Source organism: Monodon monoceros, unplaced genomic scaffold, assembly GCF_005190385.1.
Source record: "Monodon monoceros isolate NGI ecotype Baffin Bay Population unplaced genomic scaffold, NGI_Narwhal_1 Super_Scaffold_14, whole genome shotgun sequence".
Taxonomy (NCBI): domain Eukaryota; kingdom Metazoa; phylum Chordata; class Mammalia; order Artiodactyla; family Monodontidae; genus Monodon; species Monodon monoceros.
This window is the reverse complement of record NW_021703770.1, coordinates 40,407,230-40,433,655: the sequence shown is the minus strand read 5'-3', so window position 1 is coordinate 40,433,655 and position 26,426 is coordinate 40,407,230. Positions and strand designations below refer to the sequence as shown.

Genomic DNA, 26,426 nt, shown 5'->3' with positions numbered 1-26,426 from the left:
TATTTCACTTTTTTTATACACTACTACTTCTATATGACTAAACACAACATCTCCTTCAGCCATATCATATAATAAAAGAATGTATTTTATTTCTGCCCTAGCTCTTTGTATTTGAACTTATGTGAGATTTAGATGTATAAGGTACTGATTGAAAGAACACCCTTTATTATTTTTATTTATAAATAAATTATTTATTTATTTTATTATATTTATTTATCTTTATTATTTTTATTATTTTCAAAGAATTTGAGAAATATATACTTTGGATCTCCTGGCTAAAGAAATAGAAAATGAATATAGACAACCCCAGGTCACAGGATCCTTAAATGCTCACTCATAGGGTATCCATCGGGAACATGCAGCAATAATAATAAAACCAGGAATAGTAAGGTGAAAGACTTTTGTTTGCAGTTTCATACCTTTTGTAGAATCACTTGCTTTGTTACATGGTGAGAGTACAGAATAATAGAATGCTGGCAGCTTTCACTAAGTGTTTCAAGTCAATTTGTTTATTTTGAGAATTCCATTTAAATTTTTACTAAACCCACATTAGGCAAACACTCATGCAAGGAAAAAATGGCATTTGTACAATGAACTAACATACTAGAGTGAAAAGCATTCCTTACAAAAAGATAGGGAGAGAGGTGACACACAAACAAAGAGTTCACATATTCTTCACTTAACATTTTTAACTGTGATTATCATTATAAAGAATAAAGGGAGGTGTGGAATAAACTGAACTGATAAAATCTATTAAAGTTACTCATGTTCTATGTGGTTAAAGAGAGAGATTGATTATTTTATGAATCAAAGATTGAAGTTTAAAGGGTTTATTCAGAAACTCTCTGGAAATAAACTGTTTACTACTAATAATGGTTGGGGTTTTGTAAATTTAAGCAATATGCTGGTTTTCATGATATTAAATTAAATAGTTTAATTGTGAGTGCTGATAAACACTAAAAACTTTTAAATAAAAGTTTCAGCTTTAATTATTAAAAAGGAAAAATATATGTCTGACATAATCATAATTTGCATAATATTTCATATTCAAGAAGGTAATCTTTATGAAAATAGTGGGGCTTGCTTTAACTTGACAAGCAAGCTGTGTAAGTTATGTCCACTTAAATCAATAATCACATTTATTCACAATAAATCAATATATCTATTGATAAAATATCCTTCTTTATGGAAAATTTTGTACATGTGGGTACATAATAAGAACACATATAAACAAAGATTATGTGTGTGTATAAGCTTAGATATTCATTCTATGTCAACACATGCCCAAAAAGATAGCTCTAAGTATTAAGTTTAGAGAATAAAATATAATTAATTTTCTATTAAATTATAAAAGAAAGTTTCTAAAACATGTTCAGAGAAAAATAGCAGCATTTGTAATTGAAAATAGAAACAAAGAATAGAAAATAAGAAAGAAAAACATATCTTACAAAAAATAATATAACTATAAAAAAAGAACAGAAAAAGTTGATTTCCCAGTAAAACATATACTCACTCTGGGCAGAAAGAAAATGACTAACATATCAAAATGGACAGTTAGAAAATAGTTTGTTTAATAATAAAGGCTAACTCAGTGAAAATATACTATACTTCCTAGAATACTTTGATGATAGGAAAAAGATGAGTAAATTATTTCTCAAGTGTGATGTATCTAGGAAATAGATCAGTGAAACAAAAAGAGTAATATCATCACAGCATACAAACAGAAAATTCACATATAGAAGCAAAAAATCACAGTTTACATTGCATTCATGTTTAAAATCAAACATCACTTTTTCACATTCTGAAGATTACCCCCCCCCAAATATGGAAAGAAAAACAAGCCAGGGCTTTAATATAATATTTTTTTCAACCTGGAACAGCTGCAAAAAACAAATCTTGCTGGAGATAAGCTTGGTTATAAATATCAACATTCCCTTTAAATAAGGGAGTCCAGTTTTCATACCATCTGCCTGTTTCTAAAAGGGAAAAAGATATGAAAATCATAAACCAGGGCATTCTCTTTCAAATAAGGCATTTAGAAATGAACATAGTGAAAAGGCTGTGAACTGTTCTGAGTCCCTGCCTTTAAACTTGCCTTGTTTAGTTCAGGTCAGAAAATGGGATTTTATGAAAGTAAACAACTCTTAGTGCATGAATAAACTGATGAAGCAATTAAAAAAGAAAAATATAGTTTTCCAAATTTTTCACATTATTGGCCATAATCACAATCTCTGGTTGGTCCAAAATTCTCCCTAATGAATCATATTCCTTACTGCTTATTTTTTAACTACATTTGTCACTTTTGTTACCTTTACTTTTTCCAAAACTTTTTTACAGCCTGTTCCAAAGACTTTCATGTTATCTCATTCAGTACAAAAGTCTAGTTCCTAACAGAACTGGACTTTTAATACAGATTATATCCTCTGCAAAAATATTTCCTATGCCTCTCTCAATACAGTGGTCTTTTCATACTTGAGTTTCGATTTTATCTTAAAACCTTTATTCATCTTTTGCCCTTAATTATTTTTCATTCTTTGTTAATGACCTTGTGATTAAACATTTTAATTTTTCACTGTACCACATCATTACTACTTCAATAATGAAGTTCATAAACTATATCCATTTTTTAACTCCTTAAAGCATACACAAGAAAGAATAGATGTAAGATGGTCTACCAAGTAGTTACGGAGTGGTATACTAGAGACAGCTACATAAAAGAATATCCAGTATAGTAATACTGAGACCACTTGAGAGAAAATAGAAGAAACATAGAACAGAGAAAATGGCATCCTTTACTTTAACAATATATGTAAATGTTTAGTCAATTCCCTGAATTATAGAGGTAGAATTCTGAGAAGCTACTAAAACAAAAGCACCTAGGGAGCTTTGGCATTATTCATTCTCATTCTCATGTTTATTCTTTCCCTTCCTCTTTTTCTCATACACACATAAACATACCCCTATATATTGCAAACAAAAAGACGATGACTGAATCTTTAATCATGGCATCTGCAGTTATTTTGGTGCTAAAATGCACTTAAATGTGTTCTTCATAGGAAAAATATGTCCTAAGACTTCACTTTCATTCTGTTTAAGCCATGGAGCACTTAGTTCTGTAATTAAATAAAATAAAGTTATTTTACAAATGACATTTAATTGTTTTCTTGGAATGCTGCATCTTCAGTGTGTAAGGAGGGAGGAAAGGGAGAGATTTCAAAGTAATGGTCAATAATATTTAAAATAAATAACCATATTATAGCAATCAATATTCACCTTTTTTATGAACAAGTATATGATCAGTGTTGCAAAAGAAAAGTTATTTTTACCTTAGACCTATCAACTATTACTTTTAAAATGTTAAAAAGCTCTTTTCATATTAAATTTAGTCTATTGCTTATTTTCTGACTTCCCTCCACTAGGATGTAGTACCACAATTGTTTGTACACTAAATAATCTCAAACTATTAGAACACTGTGGACATAGTAGACACTCAGTATATTTTTGAGTAGATATATTTTTCAGAAGACTGTTACGTTAACTTAAAACATCCACGTTTTATGCTTAATTATTATAAACTTAATTTAAAAATGCTATATGTTCTCTATCTTTTATAAGAATATGAGCCTGATAAAGTATGGGTTAACTCTTCCCTGCTTTAACTCGTTTCCTTTCTGGTTCTGTTACTTTTTAGTTGTTTACAAAGCTAAGCTCATTTATCATTTTTTAAAATCAGTACAGTAAGAATTCCTATCTCATGTGGCTGCTGTAAGCATTAAATTAAATAGCTAGTTCATTTAAAGTACTTGACATGGTGCTTCTCACATAGTAAGTGCTCAATAAATGTTGTTAGTATTATTACATCATTCTGGCTTAATCAGTTACTCATTGTTGAGGCACCTTACAGTCCAAATAGGTTTTTTTAGACAAAAAAATAATAATAACCTGAACTTGATGACCTCACATTCATTTAAAAAGTCAATGAGATACAAAAAGAAAAGAATGGTCTCATAATATGTATCTTATGTGTAACTTAATTACATATAAATTGTACTCTAACCATCTTCTATAATCAGCTAAGTGGTTTCAGCAAAAGTATCTTTGGATAACTTTTAAAATGCCAAATTACATATGCTGTCTTCTTGTTAGTGTGTTGAAAACTTTGAAGGAATAGATTATCACTTAAATGTTTACAGTATATGTACATAATCAGTATGCAAAAATACTTTCTAAAATGGAAGGTTTCTGAACAACAACAAAAATCTTAAACACTAGTCCCCATTTTTTAAACTAACAACTGAATCTCTTATCTTTGTCAGAAATCTCCAATTATTCTCCACTAAGAAAAGAATCTTCTCAGTTCAACACTTCCACGACTTCTTTGATATTCTCTTATCAGGAGTTCAGGAGTTGTAAACTCTTGATGCTATTTCTAAGTCGATATGTCACAATTTCTCTCATATATCCACCACGTGCATTGGGCAGGTCGGTATGGTTCTTTCTACTAGAGCAGTAGTCTGACATTAGATAAAACTGGTTCTGTCAATGACCAGACTTGAATTTGCAGTAATAAATTTAGCATCCCAAATATTTAAAATGACCATGGGTCTAACATACAATGGCAAACAAGAAATGCAATTTCAGAATATCTTTAAATTATAGTACATTCCAATGTCTTCCAAAAAACTTTAAGAAAAATATAATAAGTATTCCAATCACTTCTCTATTTTCTTTTTGAAAATTAAACTTCACTATAACATTATAGTATTTTATTTCAGTCTATCATAAAAAATGATTTTATAAAAGCACTGGATAACTACCTCACTAATTTTAGAAAATTTTCCTCTATTATAAAATGATTGGGTCTTCATTATCACATTAGCCAAAATTTGGGAGCAGGGGATAGGTTATATATCATGGGCCCCTCTAATGGAAATAGCATACACAAATTCATTTAAAATGTTTATTTTCAAATTATTGCTGAACTCTAAACAATTTAAAGAAAAACGCAACTGAACTTCCCAAAGCAATTTTTGCTGTAAAATGTGTAATCTGATATTTTACAAGTACAGAACACTACCCAGCAACTTCTCAGCCCCAAGGTGATCCCATCTCCCATTTGACTCAGTAGCCATTCCAGCTTGCAGGGCTCTCCTGAAACCCATCTTCGTTTCAATCTGGGCACATGAGCTTGTTTACCAAATCATGAAGAAAACATAGATCTTTAGGTAATGCCAACTGACTTTGCAAGCTTACTCTCACTCTCTCACACACAGCAACATACACATTTACACACACACTAAACAAAAATCCACATACACATGCTCAGGCACAAACACTGCCAGTGTAAGAAGTATCCTACTTCCTCTGTGCCCTGGAGTCCGCCCCATAAACACTTTCCTGCCTTTTTACCTTTTGTTCTCCTCCTTTTCATCTCCTCTGTCATTGTCTTTATCCAGGGTCTCACCCGCATTACTGCATTAGTATCATAATTGGTCTTACTGTCTCCAGTTTTTCCTCCCCTCAAAGCCATCCCCCACACTGATTCCAAAATAATATCTCACATGAAAACTCTAATTCAAAAAGATACCTGCACCCCAATGTTCATAGCAGCACTATTTACAATAGCCAAGACATGGAAGCAACCTAAATGTCCATCGACACATGAATAAAGAAGATGTAGTATACATATACAATGGAATAATACTTAGCCATAAAAAGAATGAAATAATGTCATTTGTAGCAACATGGATGGACCTAGAGATTACCATACTAAGTGAAGCAAGTCAGACAGAGAAAGACAAATATCATATGATATCACTTACATGTGGAATCTAATAAAAATGATACAAATATGGGATTAACATATACTATACTACTACATATATATACTACTATATATAAAATAAACAAGGACCTACTATATAGCACAGGGAACTATATTAATATCTTGTTATAATCTTTAATGGAAAAAAATCTGAAAAAGTATATATATATATATATATATACACACACATATATATGTATATATACATATATATATAAAATCACTTTGCTGTACACCTGAAACTAACACAACATTGTAAATCAACTATACTTCAATAAAAACAAAAAAAACAAACAAAAACAGGAATAATCTCTCACAAATTAAATTTAATCAAGAAATTCCTCTGAGGTATATTATATCATTCAATGCTCCCTAAGTCCTTTAGGATAGAGCTCTAATTCCATAGTGTGCTATAATCTAACCCCTGTTTTCCCACTAATCTCTTTATCTGTCTTTATCCCACGCATGCACTATACCCCAACTACTTTTAACTACGTGTAGTTTTCTGAAATGATCATAATATGTAACAGCTTACTGGGTTTGCCCATGCCCTTCCTTTCTCTGAAAATGCTTTCAAACACTTCTTTACGTGGGTATCTTATACTCCTTTAAAACAGTAGAAAGGATGGTAGTCATTAATTCTGTTCACATATCTTCCAATTTTCCTATACTCCTTTAAAACAGTAGAAAGGCATGGTAGTCATTAATTCTGTTCACATATCTTCCAATTTTCCTATACTCCTTTAAAACAGTAGAAAGGCATGGTAGTCATTAATTCTGTTCACATATCTTCCAATTTTCCTTTCCCTTTGCATAGAGGCCAGTATTGTACTTCGCAGTCCCCCACTTGAAATAAAGCAATTTGCTTTGACCAGTGAAACTCTATATGCCAGTGCATAACTAGCCACTCTTTCTTCTCACTTCTGCAGTGATCATGGAAGTACATTCAGAAGAAGTCTTCAATGTCTTTGGTCACTGTGAGTCCCTACCAATCCAATCTGGACATGTAGTCTGGGTGAGAAATAAATATTTGTTGTGTTAAGATTGGGAGAATGGGATTGACTTGTACACTGCTATATTAAAAATAGATAACCAACAAGGACCTACTGTATAGTGGAAGGTAACTCTGCTCAGTATTCTGTAATAACCTAAATGGGAAAAGAATTTGAAAAAGAATAGATACATGTACATGTATAACTGAAACACTTTGCTGTACACCTGAAACTAACACAACATTATTAACCAACTATGCTCCAATATAAAATAAAAATTTTAAAAAGAAAGATACTGAGTTTTGGGCTTTTTTGTTCCTACAGCATAACCTAGGCTATTTGAGTGATTCAATGGGTTACATTTTTCAGGAAGACTTTCATGAGCCCAACACAGTCTGATTAAATGTTGCTTCCCCAAGTAATGATAATGTTCTGTTCATACTGCTGCAATTTCTACCTCCCTTCAAAGTGTACTTCTGAGGGCAGGAACTGTGTATTTCATTCCTTATCCTCACCAACTAGCACTGCTCATGGTAAGTCCTTAAAAAATATTTTCTAAATTAAGCATTCATTCATTCACTCATCAAAGGCCAGGGACTACTCTGGTGGCTAGAATAAAACCAGAGCAAACAAAACCCCTTGCCCTCATAGGAATAACTAATATTCTTGCAAATGATAATGACAGTAAGCAAGACAAGTATAAAATACATAGTTTATTAGATAAGATAAATGCTAAGTAGAAAACACAGAGCAGGGATATTTTGGATGGTGACCACGTAAAACCTCATTTAGAAAGCGACCTTTTAATAACAATCCAAAAGAAAGTAAATAAATTGGTCATGCAGATATCAGGGAGAAAGCAATTCAGTAGAGAAAATAATGGAAAAACCCTGAGATGGGAACACGCCTGTCATTTTCAAATAACAACAAGGGAGACAGTATGGCTAAGCAAGTGAGTAGTTAGGGATGGGATTAGAGAGGTAACAAGGAGCCAGGTCTTGCAGAGACATACAGACCAGTTTCAAAGCTTTAGCTTTTGTCTTGAGTGAAATGGGGAGCTATTGAAGAGTTCTAATTAGAATGAGGGGTGGAAGAAGAGAGTAGAAGATAGGGTCACAGATATAATGGGGGCCCATTTTCTTCCATTTTATAACATATTTCCTCTCTCCACAAAACATGTGAGACATAGATATACCAATTAATCAAGAAAGATTTAAAGTAATGTTGAATAATAGATATTTTATGATGATCTTAATTTGTTCATTACTTACTATGCAGGGACATTGATTTTAACCAATATATAATTATCAACATATAGTTATGTATCAAAGTATCATAGTGTATCAAACATCAAGAGAGATCAAATATTTAATGTGGCAACAAATTCTCATAGACAATTAATAATACTAAATGATTTAACAAATTAATCAGATAAAATTTTATAGTTTTATGGATCTTGCTTCATTTTCTTGGATTTACCCAAAATCATAAAATAAATACAAGTAAAAACATTTCCCCATTGTAATCCTGCCTCCCATAAAAAAGAACTAATTCCAAACTCAAGTTCATTGCCAAAAACAAACAAACCAAAACAAGAAAATCAAAGTGAAAGAAAACAAACCACAAGTCAAAACACCTTTTGCCAAATGTTAAATCAAATAAACACACCTTGTGCTGTGTCCTTGAGGCTGCCAAGTCTTAACTCCGGAGAGATGTCAAGGGGTAAGATGTTTCTAAAGGCAAGACCTTTACTGAGGAAGCTGCGCTCGCACTCCTGGAAGATTCAACTCCAGATACCAATAATAATACTCTTGGTTGCTTTTTCTTACTGGAATCCAAAACAGAGTATATGGAAATATTAAATGGATGATCTCCAGTTCCTTAACGTCCACAAAATAAAATCACTGTGGTAGCATTTTCCAAGTTTTGGTTTGTGGTTTGCTAACTCTGTTATATGTTCATTCAAATTAAGTTTCTATGGCCACTATATTTTTCCCCCTTTACACAAGGTACACTTTCATAAAAAAGCTCTGAGAAGTCCTATAATAGAAAAGCCTATTTAAATTTACTTGACCCAATGTGTCCTAAATTTATTTAAGTAAAGACCCCCTTCCACTGTAATAAATAGTAACACTATTTCTGCCGATCACACTTGAAGAATGGTTCATTGTATAGTGATTATCTGAAAAGTACTAAGAGATGTTTCCACTATATTTTAGACTTAAATATGAATGTAGAGACTAATTTTAATTTATTTTCTGTTATTGCAATTTGTAGAGTTGACCTATAAATATATTTATTCAACCATAATTGTTAAGTACATGTTACTTTCTAAACCAAATGCCAATTAAAAAGCAACAAGGAAAACATTCAAATAATGTACGGTTTATTCATTTTTGTTCAATGAATATTTATTAAATACTTATTATGTGCCAGGCACTGAACTTATCTCTAGCTTTATGCCACAATTGCTCTCACATAGATAAGAGTATCAAATTTAAGTGGTTCCAAACTGCTGTCTAACAATAATAATCAACATAAAATTTAACTCAAAGTATTTGAGAATACAAGTTTTACTAATTGTAATTATATCATTAAAAATAGCTTGCAGAGGTGGCCAAGATGGTGGAGTAGGAAGACTATGAACTCACCTGGAGTTCAACGGACACACCAAAATTACAACTACTTACAGAGCAATTCTCCATGAGAACAACATGAAGACTAGCATATACGATTTTCCACAACTAAACATATAAAGAAGGGACCACAAGAAGATGAATAGGAGAGGCAGAGATGTGGTATAGTCAGCACACTTCCTCAGGTTGTCAAACGACAAATGAAAAAATATCAAAATCTTAGAGTTCCTCCCCAAGAAATAAGAGGCCTGAGCCCCACACTAAGCTCCCTAGCCTAGGGGTCCTGCACCAGGAAGACAAATCCTCAAATGTCTGGCTTTGAAAACCAGCAAGTCTTATGTTTGGGAGGGCCAGACAGCTATAGGAAACAAACTCTCTGCTCTGAAAGGGCATGTACAAAACTTCACATGTTCTGAATCCCAGCACAGAAGCAGTAGTCTGAAAGGAACCTGGGTCAAACCCACTTGCTGATCTTGGAGAGCCTCCCAGAGAGGCAGGAGGTAACTGGGACTCCCCATGGGGATGGAGCAGCTGACAACAACCATTTCTGGGAGCTCATTCTACAGCAATACCACCAGCATTGTCAATCCCCATTTTGGAATCCTCCCTCAAGCCATCAGTGGGATAGCAACAGACCCATGCCTCCCTGGACTGTGTGGACAGCTGCCCAGAGACTTGGCCATGCTCTCTAGCAGGCCAGTGCCAGCTCAGTGCCCACCTGGACCAGGCAAACAGCCATGCTAGTACTCAGCCCCACACATCAGCAGGCGAGCAGTAGTCCTATTTCCCCCAGGCTGTATAACCAACTGCATGGGGAGCTCATTCCATCCCCTATCAGGCCTGCAACAACCACACAACATGTGGCTTCGCAGCCAACTGGGTTGGGGCCAGCCTCACCTACCAGCATGACCATGGTAGTCAGCCCTGCCACAACAGAGGGCACATGCAGCCCATGTATGGGACACCCCTAAGACATATAGTTCTGGTGACCAGAGGGAAACATGCTGCTGGGCTACATAGGATATCTCTTACATAAGGCCACTTCTCCGAGATGAAGAAACATAATTGACTGATCTAACATGTAGAAATAAACACAGAGAACTGGGAAAAATGAGGCAACAGAGAAATATGTCCCAAATGAAGGAACAAGTTGAATCTCAGAAAAAGACCTAAACAAAGGGGAGATAAGTAATCTACCCAATAAAGAGTTCAAGGTAATGATTATAAATATGCTCACCAAATGCAGGAGGAGAATGGATGAACACAATGAGAAGTTCAACAAAGAGCTAGAAAATATAAAGAAGAAACAGAGCAAAGATTACAATAACTGCAATAAAAAAAAATTTACTAGAAGAAATCAATAGTAGATTAGATACAGAGGAACACATCAGCAATCTGGAAGATAGACTACTGGAAATTACCCAAGCCGAACAGAAAAAAAAAAAAAAATTAAAAAAATTAGGATAGTCTAACAGATCTCTTGGACAACATCAAGCAAACTGACATTCACATTATAGGAGTCACAGAATAAAGAGAAGAAAGAGCAGATAACTTATTTAAAGAAATAATAGCTGAAAAGTCCCTAACTTGGGGAAGGAAGCAGACATCCAAGTCCAGGAAGCACAGAGATTCCAAAACAAGATGAACACAAGAAGGTTCATGCCAAGACACTTTATAAATAAAATAGCAAAAATTAATGATAACAAAGGATATTAAAAGCAGCAAGTTAAAAGCAACAAGTTATATATAAGGGAACTCCCATAAGGTTATTAAAAGCAGCAAGTTATGTATAAGGGAACTCCCATAAGGCTATCAGCTGACTTTTAGCAGAAACTCTGAAGGCAAGAAGGTAGTGGCACAATATATTTTAAATGATGAAAGGGAAAAACCTACAACTAAAAATACTCTGGCATGGCTTTCATTCGGATTTCATAGAGAGATCAAAAGTTTTACAGACAGGCAAAAGCTAAAAGATTTCAGCACCACCAAACCAGTTCTAAGAGATATATTAAAGGGACTCCTTTAATCAGAAAAGAAAAGGCCACAACTAGAAATATGAAACTTATGAAAGGAAAAAAAAATCTCACTGATAAAGGCAAACATACAGTAAATCAACCACTTATAAAGTAGGAAGATTAAAAGACAAAAGTAGTAAAATCATCTATATCCACAATAAATAGTTAAGGGACACAAAAACAAAAATATAATATCAAAAACATTAAACATGGTGGTGGGGGAATAAAAATACAAGGCGGTTAGAATGCCTTCAAACTTAAGAGATCATCAACTTAAAATAATCACACACATACATACACAAAACATATGTGTATATATATGTATATAGGTTGTTATATATGAACCACAGGGTAACCACAAATCAAAAACCTAAAACAGATACCAACACAAAAAAAGAGAAAGGAATCTAAACATAACACTAAGATAGCCATCAAATCAACAGGGAAGCAAAAGAAGAAAGGAGAAAAAAAAAAAACAAACTACAGAAACAACCCCAAAACAATTAACAAAATGGCAATAAGTACATGCATATCAAGAATTGCTTTAAATTTAAATGGACTTAATGCTCCAATCAAAAGACATAGAGTAACTGAATGGATTAAAAAATTAAGATTCATACATATGCTTTCTACAAGAGTCATTACAGTTCTAAAGACACACAGAGACTGAAAGTAAGGAAATGCAAAAAAAGTACTCTATGAAAATTGAAGCAAAAAAGACTGAGGTAGCGCTGATAGACAAAATAGATTTTAAAACAAAAACTGTAATAAGAAACAAAGTATGATATGACATAATGATAATGGGATCAACCCAACAGGAAGATATAACAATTGTAAATATAAATGCACCCAATATGGGAGCACCTAAATAAATAAAGCAAGTATTAACCACTATGAAGGGTGAAACTTACAGTAATACAGTAGCAGAAGACTTTAACACCTCACTTATATTAAAGGACAGATCATTCGGACAGAAAATCAGTAAAAAAACCACTGGCCTTAAATGACACATTAGAGCAGATGAAATTAATAGATACATATAAAATATTCCATCCCCAAACAACAGAATACACATTTATTTTCAAGTGCACATGGGTCATTCTCCATAATAGATCACATCCTAGGCCACAAAATAAGTCTTCATAAATTTAAGAAGACTAAAATCATATCAAGCATCTTTTTCCATCAAACACTATGAAACTAGAAATCAATTACAAGAAAAAAAAACTACAGAAAACACAAGCATGGTGGAAGCTAAACAAATCAATCAGTAATAGAGGAAAAACCAATCAGTAATAGAGGAAATCAAATGAAGTAAAAAAATACTCGAAGACAAACAAAAATGGAAACACAGCAATCCAAAATCTGTGGGATGCAGAAAAAGTAGTTCTAAGATGGAAGTTGACAGTGATACAAGCCTACCTCAGGAAACAAAAAAATCTGAAAGAAACAATCTGGTCTTGCACCTAAAGTGATAGAAAATAAAGAACTAAGAAAATCCAAAGTTAGTAGACGGAAAGAAATAACAAAGATCAGAGCAGACATAAATAAAACAGAGACTTAACAAAAAAAAAAGAGGGAGAGAGAGAAAAGTTCAATAAAACTAAGGGTTGGTTTTTTGAAAAGATCAACAAAATGGATGAACCATTAGACAGACTCATCAAGGAAAACAGAGAGGGCCCAAATAAATAAAATGAAAAATGAAAAAGGAGATGTTACAACTGACACCACAGAAATACAAAGGCTCATAAGAGATTACTACAACCAATTATGTGCCAACCTAGAAGAAATGAATAAATTTCTAGAAATGTACAATCTCCCAAGACTTGATCAGGAAGAATTTAGAAAATATTGGGTTGGCCAAAAAGTTTGTTTGGGTTTTTCTGTAAGACGTATGGGAAAACATACATCTTTTTCTGCAAGATGTAATGGAAAAACCCGAATGAACTTTTTGGCCAACCGAATATGAAGACCCCAATTACAAGTAATGAAATTCAGTCATTAATAAATAAATTAATATTTACTCAATAATTAATTAACAAATTCAATCAGTAATTAAAAAAAGTATTCTTAACAAAGTCCAGGCCCAGATGGCTTCATAGATGAATTCTACCAAATATTTAAAGAGTTAACATTGATCCTTCTCAAACTATTTGGAAAATTGAAGAGGAAGGAACACTTCCAAACTCATCTTACATGGCTAACATCACCCTGAATACCAAAACCAGAAAAAGAGACCACAAAAAAGAAAATTACAGGCCAACACCACTGATAAACATATATGCAAAAATCCTCAAAAAAATATTAACAAATCAAACAATACATTAAAAGAATCATACACCATGATCGAGTGGGATTTATCGCAGTGACACAAGACAATTCAATACTCACAAATCAATCAATGTGATACATTACATTATCAAATTTAAAAAAAAATGATCATCTCAATAGATGTAGAAAAAGCTTTTGACAAAATTCAACATCTGTTTGTGATAAAAACTCTCGACAAAAATGGGTATAGAGGGAATGTACCTCAACATAATAAAGGCCATGTATAACAAACCTATAGCCAACATTATACTCAATGGTGAAAAGCTGAAATCATTTACTCTGAGACCAGGAGCAAGATAAAGATGCCCACTCTTGACACTTTTATTCAACCTAGTATCAGAAGTCATAGCCACAGCAATGAGAAAAGAAAAAGAAATAAAAGAAATCCAAATTGCAAAGGAGGAAGTAAAACTGTCCCTGTTTACAGATGACATGAATATATATATAAATATATACACATATATATAAAATATGTATATACTATATAATTTATATACATATATAAATACATAGAAAATCCTAAAGACACCACCGCAAAACTATTAGAACTCACCAATGAATTCAATAAAGTTAATATACAAAAACTGTTGCATAGCTATACACTACCAATGAACTATCAAAAAGAGAAATTAAGAAAACAATCCCATTTATAACTGCATTTAAAAGGATAAAATACCTAGAAATAAATCTAACCAAGGTGGTAAAAGTCCTGTACTCAGAAAACTATAAGACATTGATGAAAGAAATTGAAGCCACACAAACAATTGAAAAATATACTGTGCTCATGGATTGAAATAATTAATATTGTTGAAATGAGCATACTACTCAAGGCAATCAACAGAGTCAATGCAATTCCTATCAAACCCCAAAGGATTCTTTACCAAACTAGAACAAGCAATTCTAAAATTTGTATGGAAAAACAAAAAGACCCAGAATAGTCAAAGCAATCTTGAGAAAGAAGAACAAACCTGGAGGTATCACCCTCCCTGATTTCAAACTACACTACAAACTACAGTAATCAAAACAGTATGATACTGGCACAAAAAAAGACACACAAATCAATGGAATAGGACAGAGTCCAGAAAGAAATGCACACTTATACGATCAATAAATCTATGACAAAAGAGGTAAAAGAGGTAAGAATACGTAATGGGGAAAAGACAGCCTCTTCAATAAATGGTGTTGGGGAAACTGGATAGCTATATGCAAAAGAATCAAGAGGTATTATGCTAAGTTAAATAAATCAGGTTAAGAAAAAGACCAATACTGCATGATCTCACTTACATGTAGAATCTAAGAAAACAAACAAACAAACAAAACAAAATGAAAAGAGACTCGTAGATGCAAAGAACAAATGGGTGGTTACTAGAAGGGAGAGAGGTGGGGAGGTGGGTGAAATAGGTGAAGGGAATTGAGAGATACAAACTCCAGTTATACAATAAATAAGTTACAGCATAAGGAATACAGTCAATAATATTTTTGTATGGGGACAGATGGTTACTAGACTTATTGTGGTGATCATTTCATAATGTATTTCAATACATACTGTACTGTATGTATTCAATACATACTGTACATACATACGTACTGTATTTCAATTAAAAAATATCTTGCAATTTTTAGATGATTTGAAAATAATGATGATAATTCAGGTCAAGAGTCACAATATGAAAGCATAGTCTTTTAAAAAAAATGATGCTGCAAAAGAATAAAGTTGAACTCCTACTTCATACCATACACAAAAATTAAGTCAAACCAAGTCATAGACCTAAATGTAAAGGCTGAAATTATAAAATGCTTGGAAGAAAACACAGAAGTAAAACTTCATGACCTTGTGTTAGGCAACAGTTTCTTAGAAACAACATGAAAAGCACAAGCAACAAAATAAAAATAGGTAAATCGGACTTCATCAGAATAAAACAACTTTTGTATTCCAAAAGACATGATCAAGAAAATGAAAAGACAACCCACAGAATGGGAGGAAATATTTTCAAATTGTATAACTGATAAGGGTCATATACAGAGAATATATGAAGAACGCTTACAACAGTAAAAACACAAATAACAATTTTAAAATGTGCAAGGGATTTGAATAGATATTTCCTCAAAGAATAAATACAAATTGCCAATAAGCACATGAAAAGATACCCAGTATCGTCAGTTATTAGGGAAATTCAAATCAAAATCACAATTCAAATCATACCCACTAGGATGGCTATACCAAAAGACAGATAATAAGAAGTGTTGCTGTGGATGTGGAGAAACTAGAACCTTCATACATTGTTTGTGGGAAAGCAAAATGGTGCACCCATTTTGGAAAACAGTTTGGTTGTTCCTCAAAAAACTAAACAGAATGGCCATGTGACCCAGTAATCCCACTCCCAGGTATATATGTGAGAGAAATGAAAATGTATGTTCCCATTAAAATGTGTACACAAATGTAAATAGCATTATCCTTATAGCCAGAAAGTGAAAACAATCCATGATAAATAAACAAAATGTGGTATAACCATATGATTGAATATTATTTCAACATAAAAAGTAATGAAATATTGATACATGGTACAACATGGATGAACTTTGAAAACATTATGCTAAGTGAAAGAAGCCATTCACAAAAGTCCAATTAATGCATCATTCCTATTTTTCTCTTTATATTAAATGTTCATAATGAGAAAATCTATAGAGACAGAAAAAGTTTGATTAACGGTGAGGGTGAGAGCAGAACAGATGGGGAGTGACTGATAGTGGGTACTTTGTGAGGTGATGAAAACATTCTAAAATTAGATAGTAGTGATTGCACAACTCTGTGAATATGCTAAAACTCACTGAATTGTACACTTTAAAATGATAAATTTTATGATTGTGAATCATATCTCAATGAAGCTGTTGTTAAAATAAATCACAATAATATAGATCTGTAGTCCTTATCTAAAATGTTTGAGGGACTTCCCTGGTGATCCACTGGTTAAAACTTTGCCTTCCAATGCAGGGGGTGCGGGTTCGATCCCTGGTCAGGGAGCTAAGATCCCACATGCCTCGCAGCCAAAAAACCAAAACGTAAAACAGAAGCAATATTGTAACAAATTCAATAAAGACTTTAAGAATGGTCCAGATTTTTTAAAGTCTTTTTAAAAGACTTTAAAATTTTTTTTTTAATTTTTAAAAATTCTAATAAATAAATAAATAAATAATAAAATAAAAATAAAATGGGCAAGATGTGTTTTGGAGACTATAGAAAGGTAATATGTCCCATGTCTACCATAATTACATGACACTCTTAGAGGAGTATAGGGGCAGCACATCAATACTTCACAGCAAAATCTTATCAATATTGACACTGACTAGAAAAATAAATACTATTAGTACCTTGTCATTTCAAAGATGGTTTGCCTCCAATTAGTTTGTGAAAACTTAGAAAAAAATAATTTTTCAAAACTTTTGTGTTTTGAAAATGTGAATAATGGGTGTTGAAGCCTTATAATGATGATGATTAATATTAGTAATAATAATAATATCAGCAGTTTCCATTTACTGTGTTAAGCATGGCGCATGCATTATCAGAAATTCTCATAATATTCCTGTGGGATAAGTACAATTAACCCCACCTGGGAAAACTAGGTTTTCTAATGATTAGGTGACTTTTCCAAGCATGCAGTTAACAAGGTAAGGGTAGAGATTTGAAATCAAATCTGTCTAATCACAGAGCACACTCACTTTCCTCTACAGGGAAGAGTGTGTTCAGATCATTTATCTGAGATATAGACTTTACATCTGTAAAATGGAGAAAAGAAATTTGGGTATTGTTTATATATCCCCCTCAGAGGAAAAAATGTTATAAATATAACATAAATGGGTATATCCCAAGGCAACTTTTGCTTCATGAAGTTATAAGTCATAACATTAAAGAATTTTAGGGAGTGCTGTACTTGAAAAATTTAAGAACCATTATTCTAAATACTAATCTGATCATGTTGCTCTACAGTTCAAAAATCTGAAATGGATCCTCATTGCCCACAAGATGAGAATTGCTTTGCACTGACATTTAAAAGCCTTCTTGGCCTGGGCTAGCAGGTCTTATTGCCTCAACTCCAGCCACTTTTTTTTCCAAATTCTGTTCCAGCTACTGAATTTCTTACATTTCCCAATCACATGACCCTACTGACAGCTTAGTGGCTTTACAAATCTTATTCTCCGTGTTACCTTAGCCCCAGACTTAACTACCTTAAATTTACAAATATCCTTCAAAACCTTGTTTCAAGGTCACTTCTTCTGAAATAATTCACCTATACTTGCCAAACAAATATTTGATTATTAAATGATTGACATACAACCTACTTATTAAATGTAGTACATGCTTATCTATCTCTATAAGCACATAGAATTTTGGCATACAATAGTAAAGTATTCATTTTTTCTTCTTACAGTATTGCAGTATTAACTGATTTTTGTCTTTGGAAGTGATATTCTAAAATCTTTACATGAATTTTCTAAAGCACAGAGGTGAAAAAGAGAAAATTTGGATTATTAAATATAAAGAATAATAGATTCTTGGTTTTAACCCAAGTCCATATAAGACCAAAGAGTTGCTAGGGTAAGTAGAACATTGAAGGGCAATAACTGAGTAAATCTGGGTACCGTGAATTGAAAAGAAAGTTTCAGTCTTATACACTAAAGTCCATATATATAGTTTAGGTTAGGAGTTGCAAAGTTTTTCTGTAAAGGGCCAGATCATAAATATTTTAGGCTCTGCAGGTCAAGAGACAAAATTAAGTTATAACTCAATTTTGTCACTGTGATTTGTAGTGCTCTGAGAAGCAATGCAAAGCTACTACGAGAGCACCACATTTACATCTCTGTTGCAATTACTCAACACTGCTGTTTTAACACAAAAGCAGCTATAGACAATATGTAAACAAATGAGTGTAGCTGTGTTCCAATAAAACTTTAATTATAAACAATAAAGTTGGAATTTCATATAATTTTCACATTGCAAAATATCATTGTTTTGATTTTTTTCAACCATTTAAAAACATAAAAACTATTCTTGGTTCATGGGTCCTACAAAAACAAGCCAGATGTGGGTGGGCTCCAGGTCATAGTTTGCTGAGCTATGGTTTATTTTTTAATCTATTCATACTCTTGAATTACCAGGTTTCATCTCTGGCATAAATAAATCAAAAAATCACAATGTTTTATTTAAATTTACGTTGCTGTTGCTGAATTAATTTTTACATTATATATCTTCTCATGCAGTTTTTTTTGTTACATTTGAATTTTTAACTAGACTTAACGTAATTATTAAAGCCACCTCTATATTCTAGGGCTCTGAGATATATCATCAGTTTTGTTTGTTTAATATACCATCACTTTTGTATTTATATTGTATCAGCTTCTTATAAATTATTGTCCTTTTTCCCCCCCAAAGCAGAAAGTATGTAGTTTAGAGTTCTTTATATATTTAAGAGTGGTTTTCTGTCGCTGTGTGTGAACAAGACAGATTGCATGGAATTTTGTTTTAAACTCTAAAAATGTTGCTCTGTTGTCATCTCGTATTTAATACTACAGAAAAGAAGTCTGAGACCAGCTTAATTTTTGTTTCCTGATAATAATATGCAATTTTTTCTCTCTCTTTCTATACATATGAAAATTTTTTTTCCTTTATCATTATAATTTGAAAAAAATTTTGATATTGTGTCTCTGAGTTGTTACATCTCATATAAGAAATATCCTTTCTGCATACATTGGTCATTTTTTAGTTAATGAAACTTTTATTTCCTGTTATCCCTTTGTTTGTTACTTTTTTTCAAATGTTCTGTTCTCTTGTTTAGGAACAATTAGCTATTTTCTAGTCTCTCCTTCAGAAATTCCAAATGTTCATATAATGGACTTCATCTTTCTCTCTTTTCATGCATTCAGTATTTCAGCTAGGACATTTTTTCAAGTCTATTCTCCACACATTAGATTTTCTACTGTAACATCAGTTCTGCTCTTTACTGCCTCAAATATGAACTTTTAATATGTTATTGTGATAGGCAGAAATGTCCCTCCTCAAAGATGTCCAAGTCCTAATTCTTAGAACTTGTGAATATGTTACCTTACATTGCAAAAGGAACTTTGCAGATGTGATTAAATGAAGAACCTCCTGGATTATCCAGCTGAGTCTTTAAATGTTGTTAAGTTTTCCTAGTTGTGGTCATAATGTATTTGACTACAAAAGAATAGTCAGAGAGATGCAATGTTGCTGGCTTTGAAGATGGAGGATGGGAGCCATAAACCAAAGAATGTGGGTAGCCTCCAGAAGCTGGAAAAGGCAAGGAAACAGTCTCTCCCAGAGCCCCCAGAAAGGAATGCATCCCTGCCAATACCTTGATTTCAGCCCAGTAAAACCTATATCAGACTTTGAAATACAGAAATTATACAGCATGAATATAAAACTAATACAGTTCTCACATTTTTCAGTTTTTTTGTCCTCTTTTTGTTTTATCTTATTCTCTTCCTAGTGTCACTTAATTGTTGCTCTTTTTATATGAAGTTCTCCTATCCATAGAGGCTATGCATTCTTGCATGTGTTAGATATCAAAAAATTCCTTCAAATATTCTTCCTTAGCTTAAAATTCTTCTCAGATTTTCACAGGTATGCCTATGAGTATTCTGCCAATTTCCTTTTCCCTGGTTTTGTGGGAATTTTTTGTTCCACTTTATTCATTTCAAATGCTGAATTTATCCAGAAAGTCCTGGCATTGAAAGAGCCTGTATAGATCATTTCTACATAGCCCAGTGTTTTCCAAGTGTGTGCATGTGTGGAGGGTGAGGGGGATGTTGAGGGAAGGAGAAGAGACAGAGAACAGATCTCTATGAACAGAAAAAATGAAATCAGGAACTGGGATATGCTTTTTAAAATTATACCTAAAAAATATCTAATATACTCCTGCCCAGAAAGATTCAGTGCTATAAACTGCTATAAGTGAATCACTGTGAATAATGAGAATTTTCATAATACTCAAGCATATTCTTCAGAAAAAACTGGTAGAAAACAATAAATCTTCAACTCTTTCTATTCACAAATAAGGAACTTGATGCCTGGAGACATTATAAAACCCAACAAATGATATATCTATTGCTGGAGCCAAGTCTAAAACTTTCAGTCCAGTGCACTTTCTAGCTGGTGTAGGTTATAAACTGTAATCTACAATTAGGATTTTGTCACAGGTATCCATATAATTTCTTATTCTGTATCTTGAAATATTTGAATATTTTAAAATTCAAAGTATGTAAAAAATGCTTTTTGTATTAAACTATCTTCCCTTCATTTCCCCAAAATTTTAAGTTGTTCAATCTAATTGGTCTGCTGTTTTTGCACTTTGTCCTACATAATACTACTGTAGAAGAACTAAGCTACTTTATTCCTGCTTCATTCTCCATGTTTATTGGCTTGAAAACCATGAAATTGAAAAGATCCTCTCATTTACAGAACTGTCTCCACCTTCTGATTCAACACAACAGAGTTTGTTAAACCACTGAGTACAGAGTATTTATCTTTCTATTGTTAACATTTCAAAACTAAAAAGTAAGCTAAGAAGTCATCTTTTCTTTTTGATGAAAATATATACCTACTCACTATATTGTTGCAAAGATACTTAACACTTGTACCATACAAGAAAGAATTAAATGTATATAATAGGGGTGAAAAAAATTTAGCTCTAGGAGCCTATGATTCTTATATGTTCAGTAAGGATATATTCAGTCTTAAGGATATTAAATATGATGAACTATGTATTGCTATTTTCCATTAACGTAATTTTAGTCATTCTGAGAGAATACCAAAAAATAACTACATTCTAAGCAGTGTTTTTATTAAGACCTTCACATTTAGAGTCAAATCTATTGATATCAAAAACACGGTAGATACTCAATAGATGAATGGATAAAGAAGATGTGGTGTGTATATATACAATGGAATATTACTCAGCCATAAAAAGAATAAAATCTTTCCATTTGTGACAACATGAATGGGCCTAGAGGGTATTATGCTTAGTGAAATAAGTCAGACAGAGAAAGACAAATACTGTAAATTACCACTTACATGTGGAGTCAAAAAAATAAAACAAACAAATGAATATAATGAAACAGAAACAGATTCACAGAGAACAAACTAGTGGTTACCAGTGGGGAGATTGGAAGAGGTAGGGGCATGATAGGGATAGAGGACTAAGTGGTATAAACTACTATGTATAAAATAAATATGCCACAAGGATATATTGTACAACACAGGAAATATAGCTAATATTTTATAATAACATTAAGTGGAGTATAATCTATAAAAATTTTGAATCACTCTGTTGTTAACCTAAAACTAATACAATATTGTAAATCAACTACACTTCAATTAAAAAAAATAAAAAGAAAGAAAAAACATGGCACATATGAACAAAGACTAGGGTGAAATTTGGCCTAGTTTCATGTTTCTATATGGAGGAACTTCCACTGGAATAGTCTGGAGATGATTTTGGCATTGGAGTAGGGGAAGGAAAGCTTTCATTGAGCTGGTGGACCTCTACATTATACAATATTCAGCATCCTTAAATGTCAGGGTCCTAAAAGCCAGTAGCTTTTAAAGATATCATAATAATTTAATAACACCTCCACATATTTCAAATGGCCCAGAGGTACACTCTAGGATGAAAAACCAGAGCACTAGATTAACAGTCCTGGCCTCAGATCCCACTCTGTATTCACAGCTTCCCAACAGGGGAGTTACATGATCCGTAGCTGAAATCCTTTGGCCCATATTATTCCAATGGGTAGAGATAACCTGTTATAAACCTGTGAACACTAGGGGTTTATCTTCTTTTTCTTCCTTCTCTGCCCTGGATCATACAGACCAGCAATTCTGAGTAAGTGCATCTGTTCTTTAAACTGAAATTTTCTCTCACTGGACTAAAGTCTAGGTTCTGAGAAAGGGAGTGGAGCTAAAAAGGGGAAGGAAGTTCTAGTACTCATTTTTGGTCTCCCACTGAAAGCACTATGTCCAATCAGCTCTGTAGTAAGGAAGCAGATCTTGCCAACTCCACCTGTCTGTTTACAAATTCGAGAGAAGAGCTATTATTTATTGAGGCCCTAAAACTTTAATTCCATTAGAATTCTTGCTATAATCAGTTTGTCTTTATTCTAGTTTCTCCACTAGAAATGAAGTGAGTTGAGTAAACAAAGGAATAAATATTAAACAGTTCGAATAAAATTATAAGTGCTAAACAAACAATCAGTGCTCCTAAATACTCTTATGTTTATTACAAAAGCTATATATTTTCCTTTTCATTGTTTTCTCTGTCTAATGATAGTATCTACTACTGATGCCCACTTTTACCGATAAAGCTAGATAAAGGTACATTAACAAACAAAATATCTCTATTTCTAGCCTTCCATTTTAATACAGAAAACAGGAAAAGAGCCAAAGTGGAGTCAAACACAATATTTTTTAGACATGGGAAATTATAATGTTATAAAAGATCATTCATTTAAATTAAATAATTCTAGTAGCATACACTAAAAGTAATCAGCTTTTCTTTGTCCAAAATGGACTTTCATAGAAGAGAGAATTACATAAATAAAATTTTACATTTTCCCAAAATATTTGACAATAATTTATCTTTTACTTGCTTAAATATAAAAATATTCTTTAAGAGGATGATCAAAGGGCATCTGGAATAAAATACAATTTACATGTTTTTGAAAGACAGCAACAGTTTATTGATCATTGGTAGCTCATGTTTGTTAAACACTAAATACAGAAAAGAAAAGAAAAGAAAAAGGATTCACTGAAGACCATGAACTAAGGTAAGCTACAGTGAGATGCACTGTGTAAGAAAGGAAAGAGACCCAATTCTGCTCCCAGCCAAGTAGTTTTGGATATAAATTACTCACTCTTTGGAGTGAGGTAAGGTGGGAGAGTAATTTCCTTAACCCTCAAGAAGTTGATCAAAAACAGATGTTCTTTATCCAAGGTCCACTTATGCTTGTAATTGTGTTTTTTTCCTAAGGGGAGAGTCAATGGTATATGACACCAAAAAGGTCGCTCATCGTTGAATTAGAAAGTACTCTTTACCAATTCTTTCAGGCTATGAATATACTTGAAAAAAATCTAGTGGTGTCAATGGAAAAAAATATATATCATGCAAGACATTTCAGGTACTAACAAGAACTAATACAGAATCACCAACAGAGATCATAGAGACAAAAAGATAGATTAAAAGTGTAATCAATAACAGTTTACATTCGTGTAGATCATTACTTTAATAACACTTTCACAACCAATTATTCCTCCTTACTTTTTAGAAATAAAGGGCACATAAGTATCTCCACTTTCCAGATGAGAAAACAGTTATGAGGGTTACTGCCCAAGGGCAAATATTTCCAAACTCTGCTACATTCCTGACTTTTAGGCCAGTCTTCTTCCCAGTGGTAACAAGTAGTACAAGCTTCCTTCTTGGGGATTTATACAGTAAACCTAGCAGAAGGAAGTAAAAGCAGACTCTTAGCTCCTTTGTATTTTCTCTCTGGAATGTTTGTTCTGCTGTAATCATTAAATATGGGACAGTGACGCAAAAGAGGGCTTTATAGGGTTAGTACCACCCTTCTCCATAATAGGGTCCGAAAGGGAGATCATATATTAGGGCATGTCCAGTAATGAACTGCCTCAACTTCCTGAGAAGCTCATTGAGCTCAAACAGCAGCACCAATTAAAAAGAATTCCAGGTGGAAGATATCAGATCTTCTATCTCCCTTTTCCTAGTCATCCACATGGACACCATGTGGGTTCAGGGATTCACCAAACACCAGGAAAAGACCCATCCCGCCCCACCATCCTGGCAATAAAGCCACCTCAGGCTGCCTGAAGCCCTTCTCTGCACATGTTTTGGTCTGCAGATACTTGTTCATTTTAGAAGGGGAGTGAGAAAAAATGTTGAGAAGAGTAACATGAGAGAGGGAGGCCTGAGCGGGAACTATAGACGCAGAGATCAGGACAGTGAAATTAACAGACGCGAATTAACTGACAGCACACGGGAGCCAGCCCCTACCCTAGTGGAAGGCCTTGGGATGTGGGTGGGGCTACGGTTCTAGGGCCCAGCAGCCAGCGCCAGACACGCTGGCAGGGCGGGAACCGCGCGTTCCTTAGCAACCACGGCGGCCACGCCCACCCACCGCACTAATCCCGCGCCCGCCATCCCCACCCCCACCGCGATCTCCCTGCTCTCCGGGAAGGGTCCTTAAGTTATTACCGTACCTACTGGGTTTCCCGGGCTCTGGGTTCCTCCTCTTCCAGAGCCCCCCCTCCGCCCAGCCCGCCCAAGTGCCGCTCCCAGGGGCGGATCGAACGTCTCCTAAACGCATTGGGGGCCCACTAAGGAGGTGCGCCTGCTTTCAGTCCCCGACCCCGAGCTTCCCGGGCAGGGCCTCCCCAATCCCCTCGCCCTCGCGGGACACACACACCTTAGCTCAGCCAACGCAAGGGCCAACAAACTATGTGTCCGGCTGGAAATGTTGCTGTCCACGGTCCTGTCACTCAGAGGAGGGGGCGGGACGAGCCTGCTGCACACCCCTACACCTAGAGGGCCGTACGGAAAAGAGGCGGGGCTCGACGGAAAGGGGCGGGAGAAGCCTAAACTTGCGCTCCAATTGGTCATTCTCTCTCCCGCCTCTGCGCGGGTCCTGGAAGGAAATGCGCGGAACCTGTGGCATTTCCTTTTGACGCGATTCCCAGGCTCTGATACCTGTCTCACAAAGTGACCGCGGAAACTGAAAATAAGGACTGCGACTTGTTTTTCAATATAAAGCACAGAAATACGTTCTTTTGATTATTGAACTTTTCTCACGTAACACACATACACACATACCATCCACACTCTGGGGGGGCATCCCTGGATGGAAGAATGAACTGTCTGAAAACGATGTTGTTTGCAGATTCAAGCTTTTAACAGATTAATCAGTTTAGGAAAGGTGATTCCTGAAATCTGACCAACAACTAAGATTTGGAGATATGTCCAGGTACCCAGTCTTCACACTTACAAAATTGGAATGAAATATTGTTATTAGTTATTATTTGCAAAGCATCTGACAATTGAATGATTTATATCTTATATAATCTTCAAAACACCCATTGCGAGATGTTATTATCCACAGCTTAAGAACGAAGAAACTGAGGCTGTGAGTGACGTTTATTCAGTCGTTCAACACATGAAAAAATGCCTGCAGTCATTATTTTTATACTGTGATAAATTGAATTCAAATTTCTTTAAAAAAAATTATGTGACTTCCAATATAATTTTTCTCTTGCTGAAATATAAGTCACTTTTCTCTAGGACAGCACATCAAATCTTTAAAAACAAACGAACAAACAAAAGAAAACCTTGAGAAAGGAAATAGCATGCAAAAGAACTGGACAAGTATAAACAGACTAACTGGAAGATCCTCTGAAATCTCCCAAGATATCAGGGCCAGGAATTGAGTCTAAAAAGGTACTTTTATTTTCTGTCCTTCTAAATCCTTTGTTGGTCTCCAGTTCCTCTTCCAGAAATAAAGGTAGAGTTAAATGAGACTAATACTCTTGACCAGATTTGCATGTGTGCAG

The 26,426-nt window shown here is 33.9% G+C and overlaps 1 protein-coding gene across 5 annotated transcripts in view; it reads right to left on the bottom strand.

The window, feature by feature from the left end:
* The window catches only part of TRIQK (triple QxxK/R motif containing), a 93,249-nt gene extending 67,884 nt beyond the window's left edge, over positions 1–25,365 (bottom strand). For 2 of the 5 annotated variants that reach the window (XM_029223252.1, XM_029223256.1), the window contains exons 1-3: positions 25,289–25,360; positions 24,127–24,305; positions 8,485–8,644 (exon numbers count right to left, since the gene is read on the bottom strand). The gene's annotated coding sequence lies outside the window, so the exon portion shown is untranslated. Of the gene's footprint in view, positions 1–8,484; positions 8,645–10,689; positions 10,737–24,126; positions 24,306–25,288 lie in introns of those variants that run through there. The other 3 variants (XM_029223254.1, XM_029223257.1, XM_029223255.1) reach the window with 2 other exon arrangements.
* Positions 25,366–26,426: the final 1,061 nt, after the last annotated feature.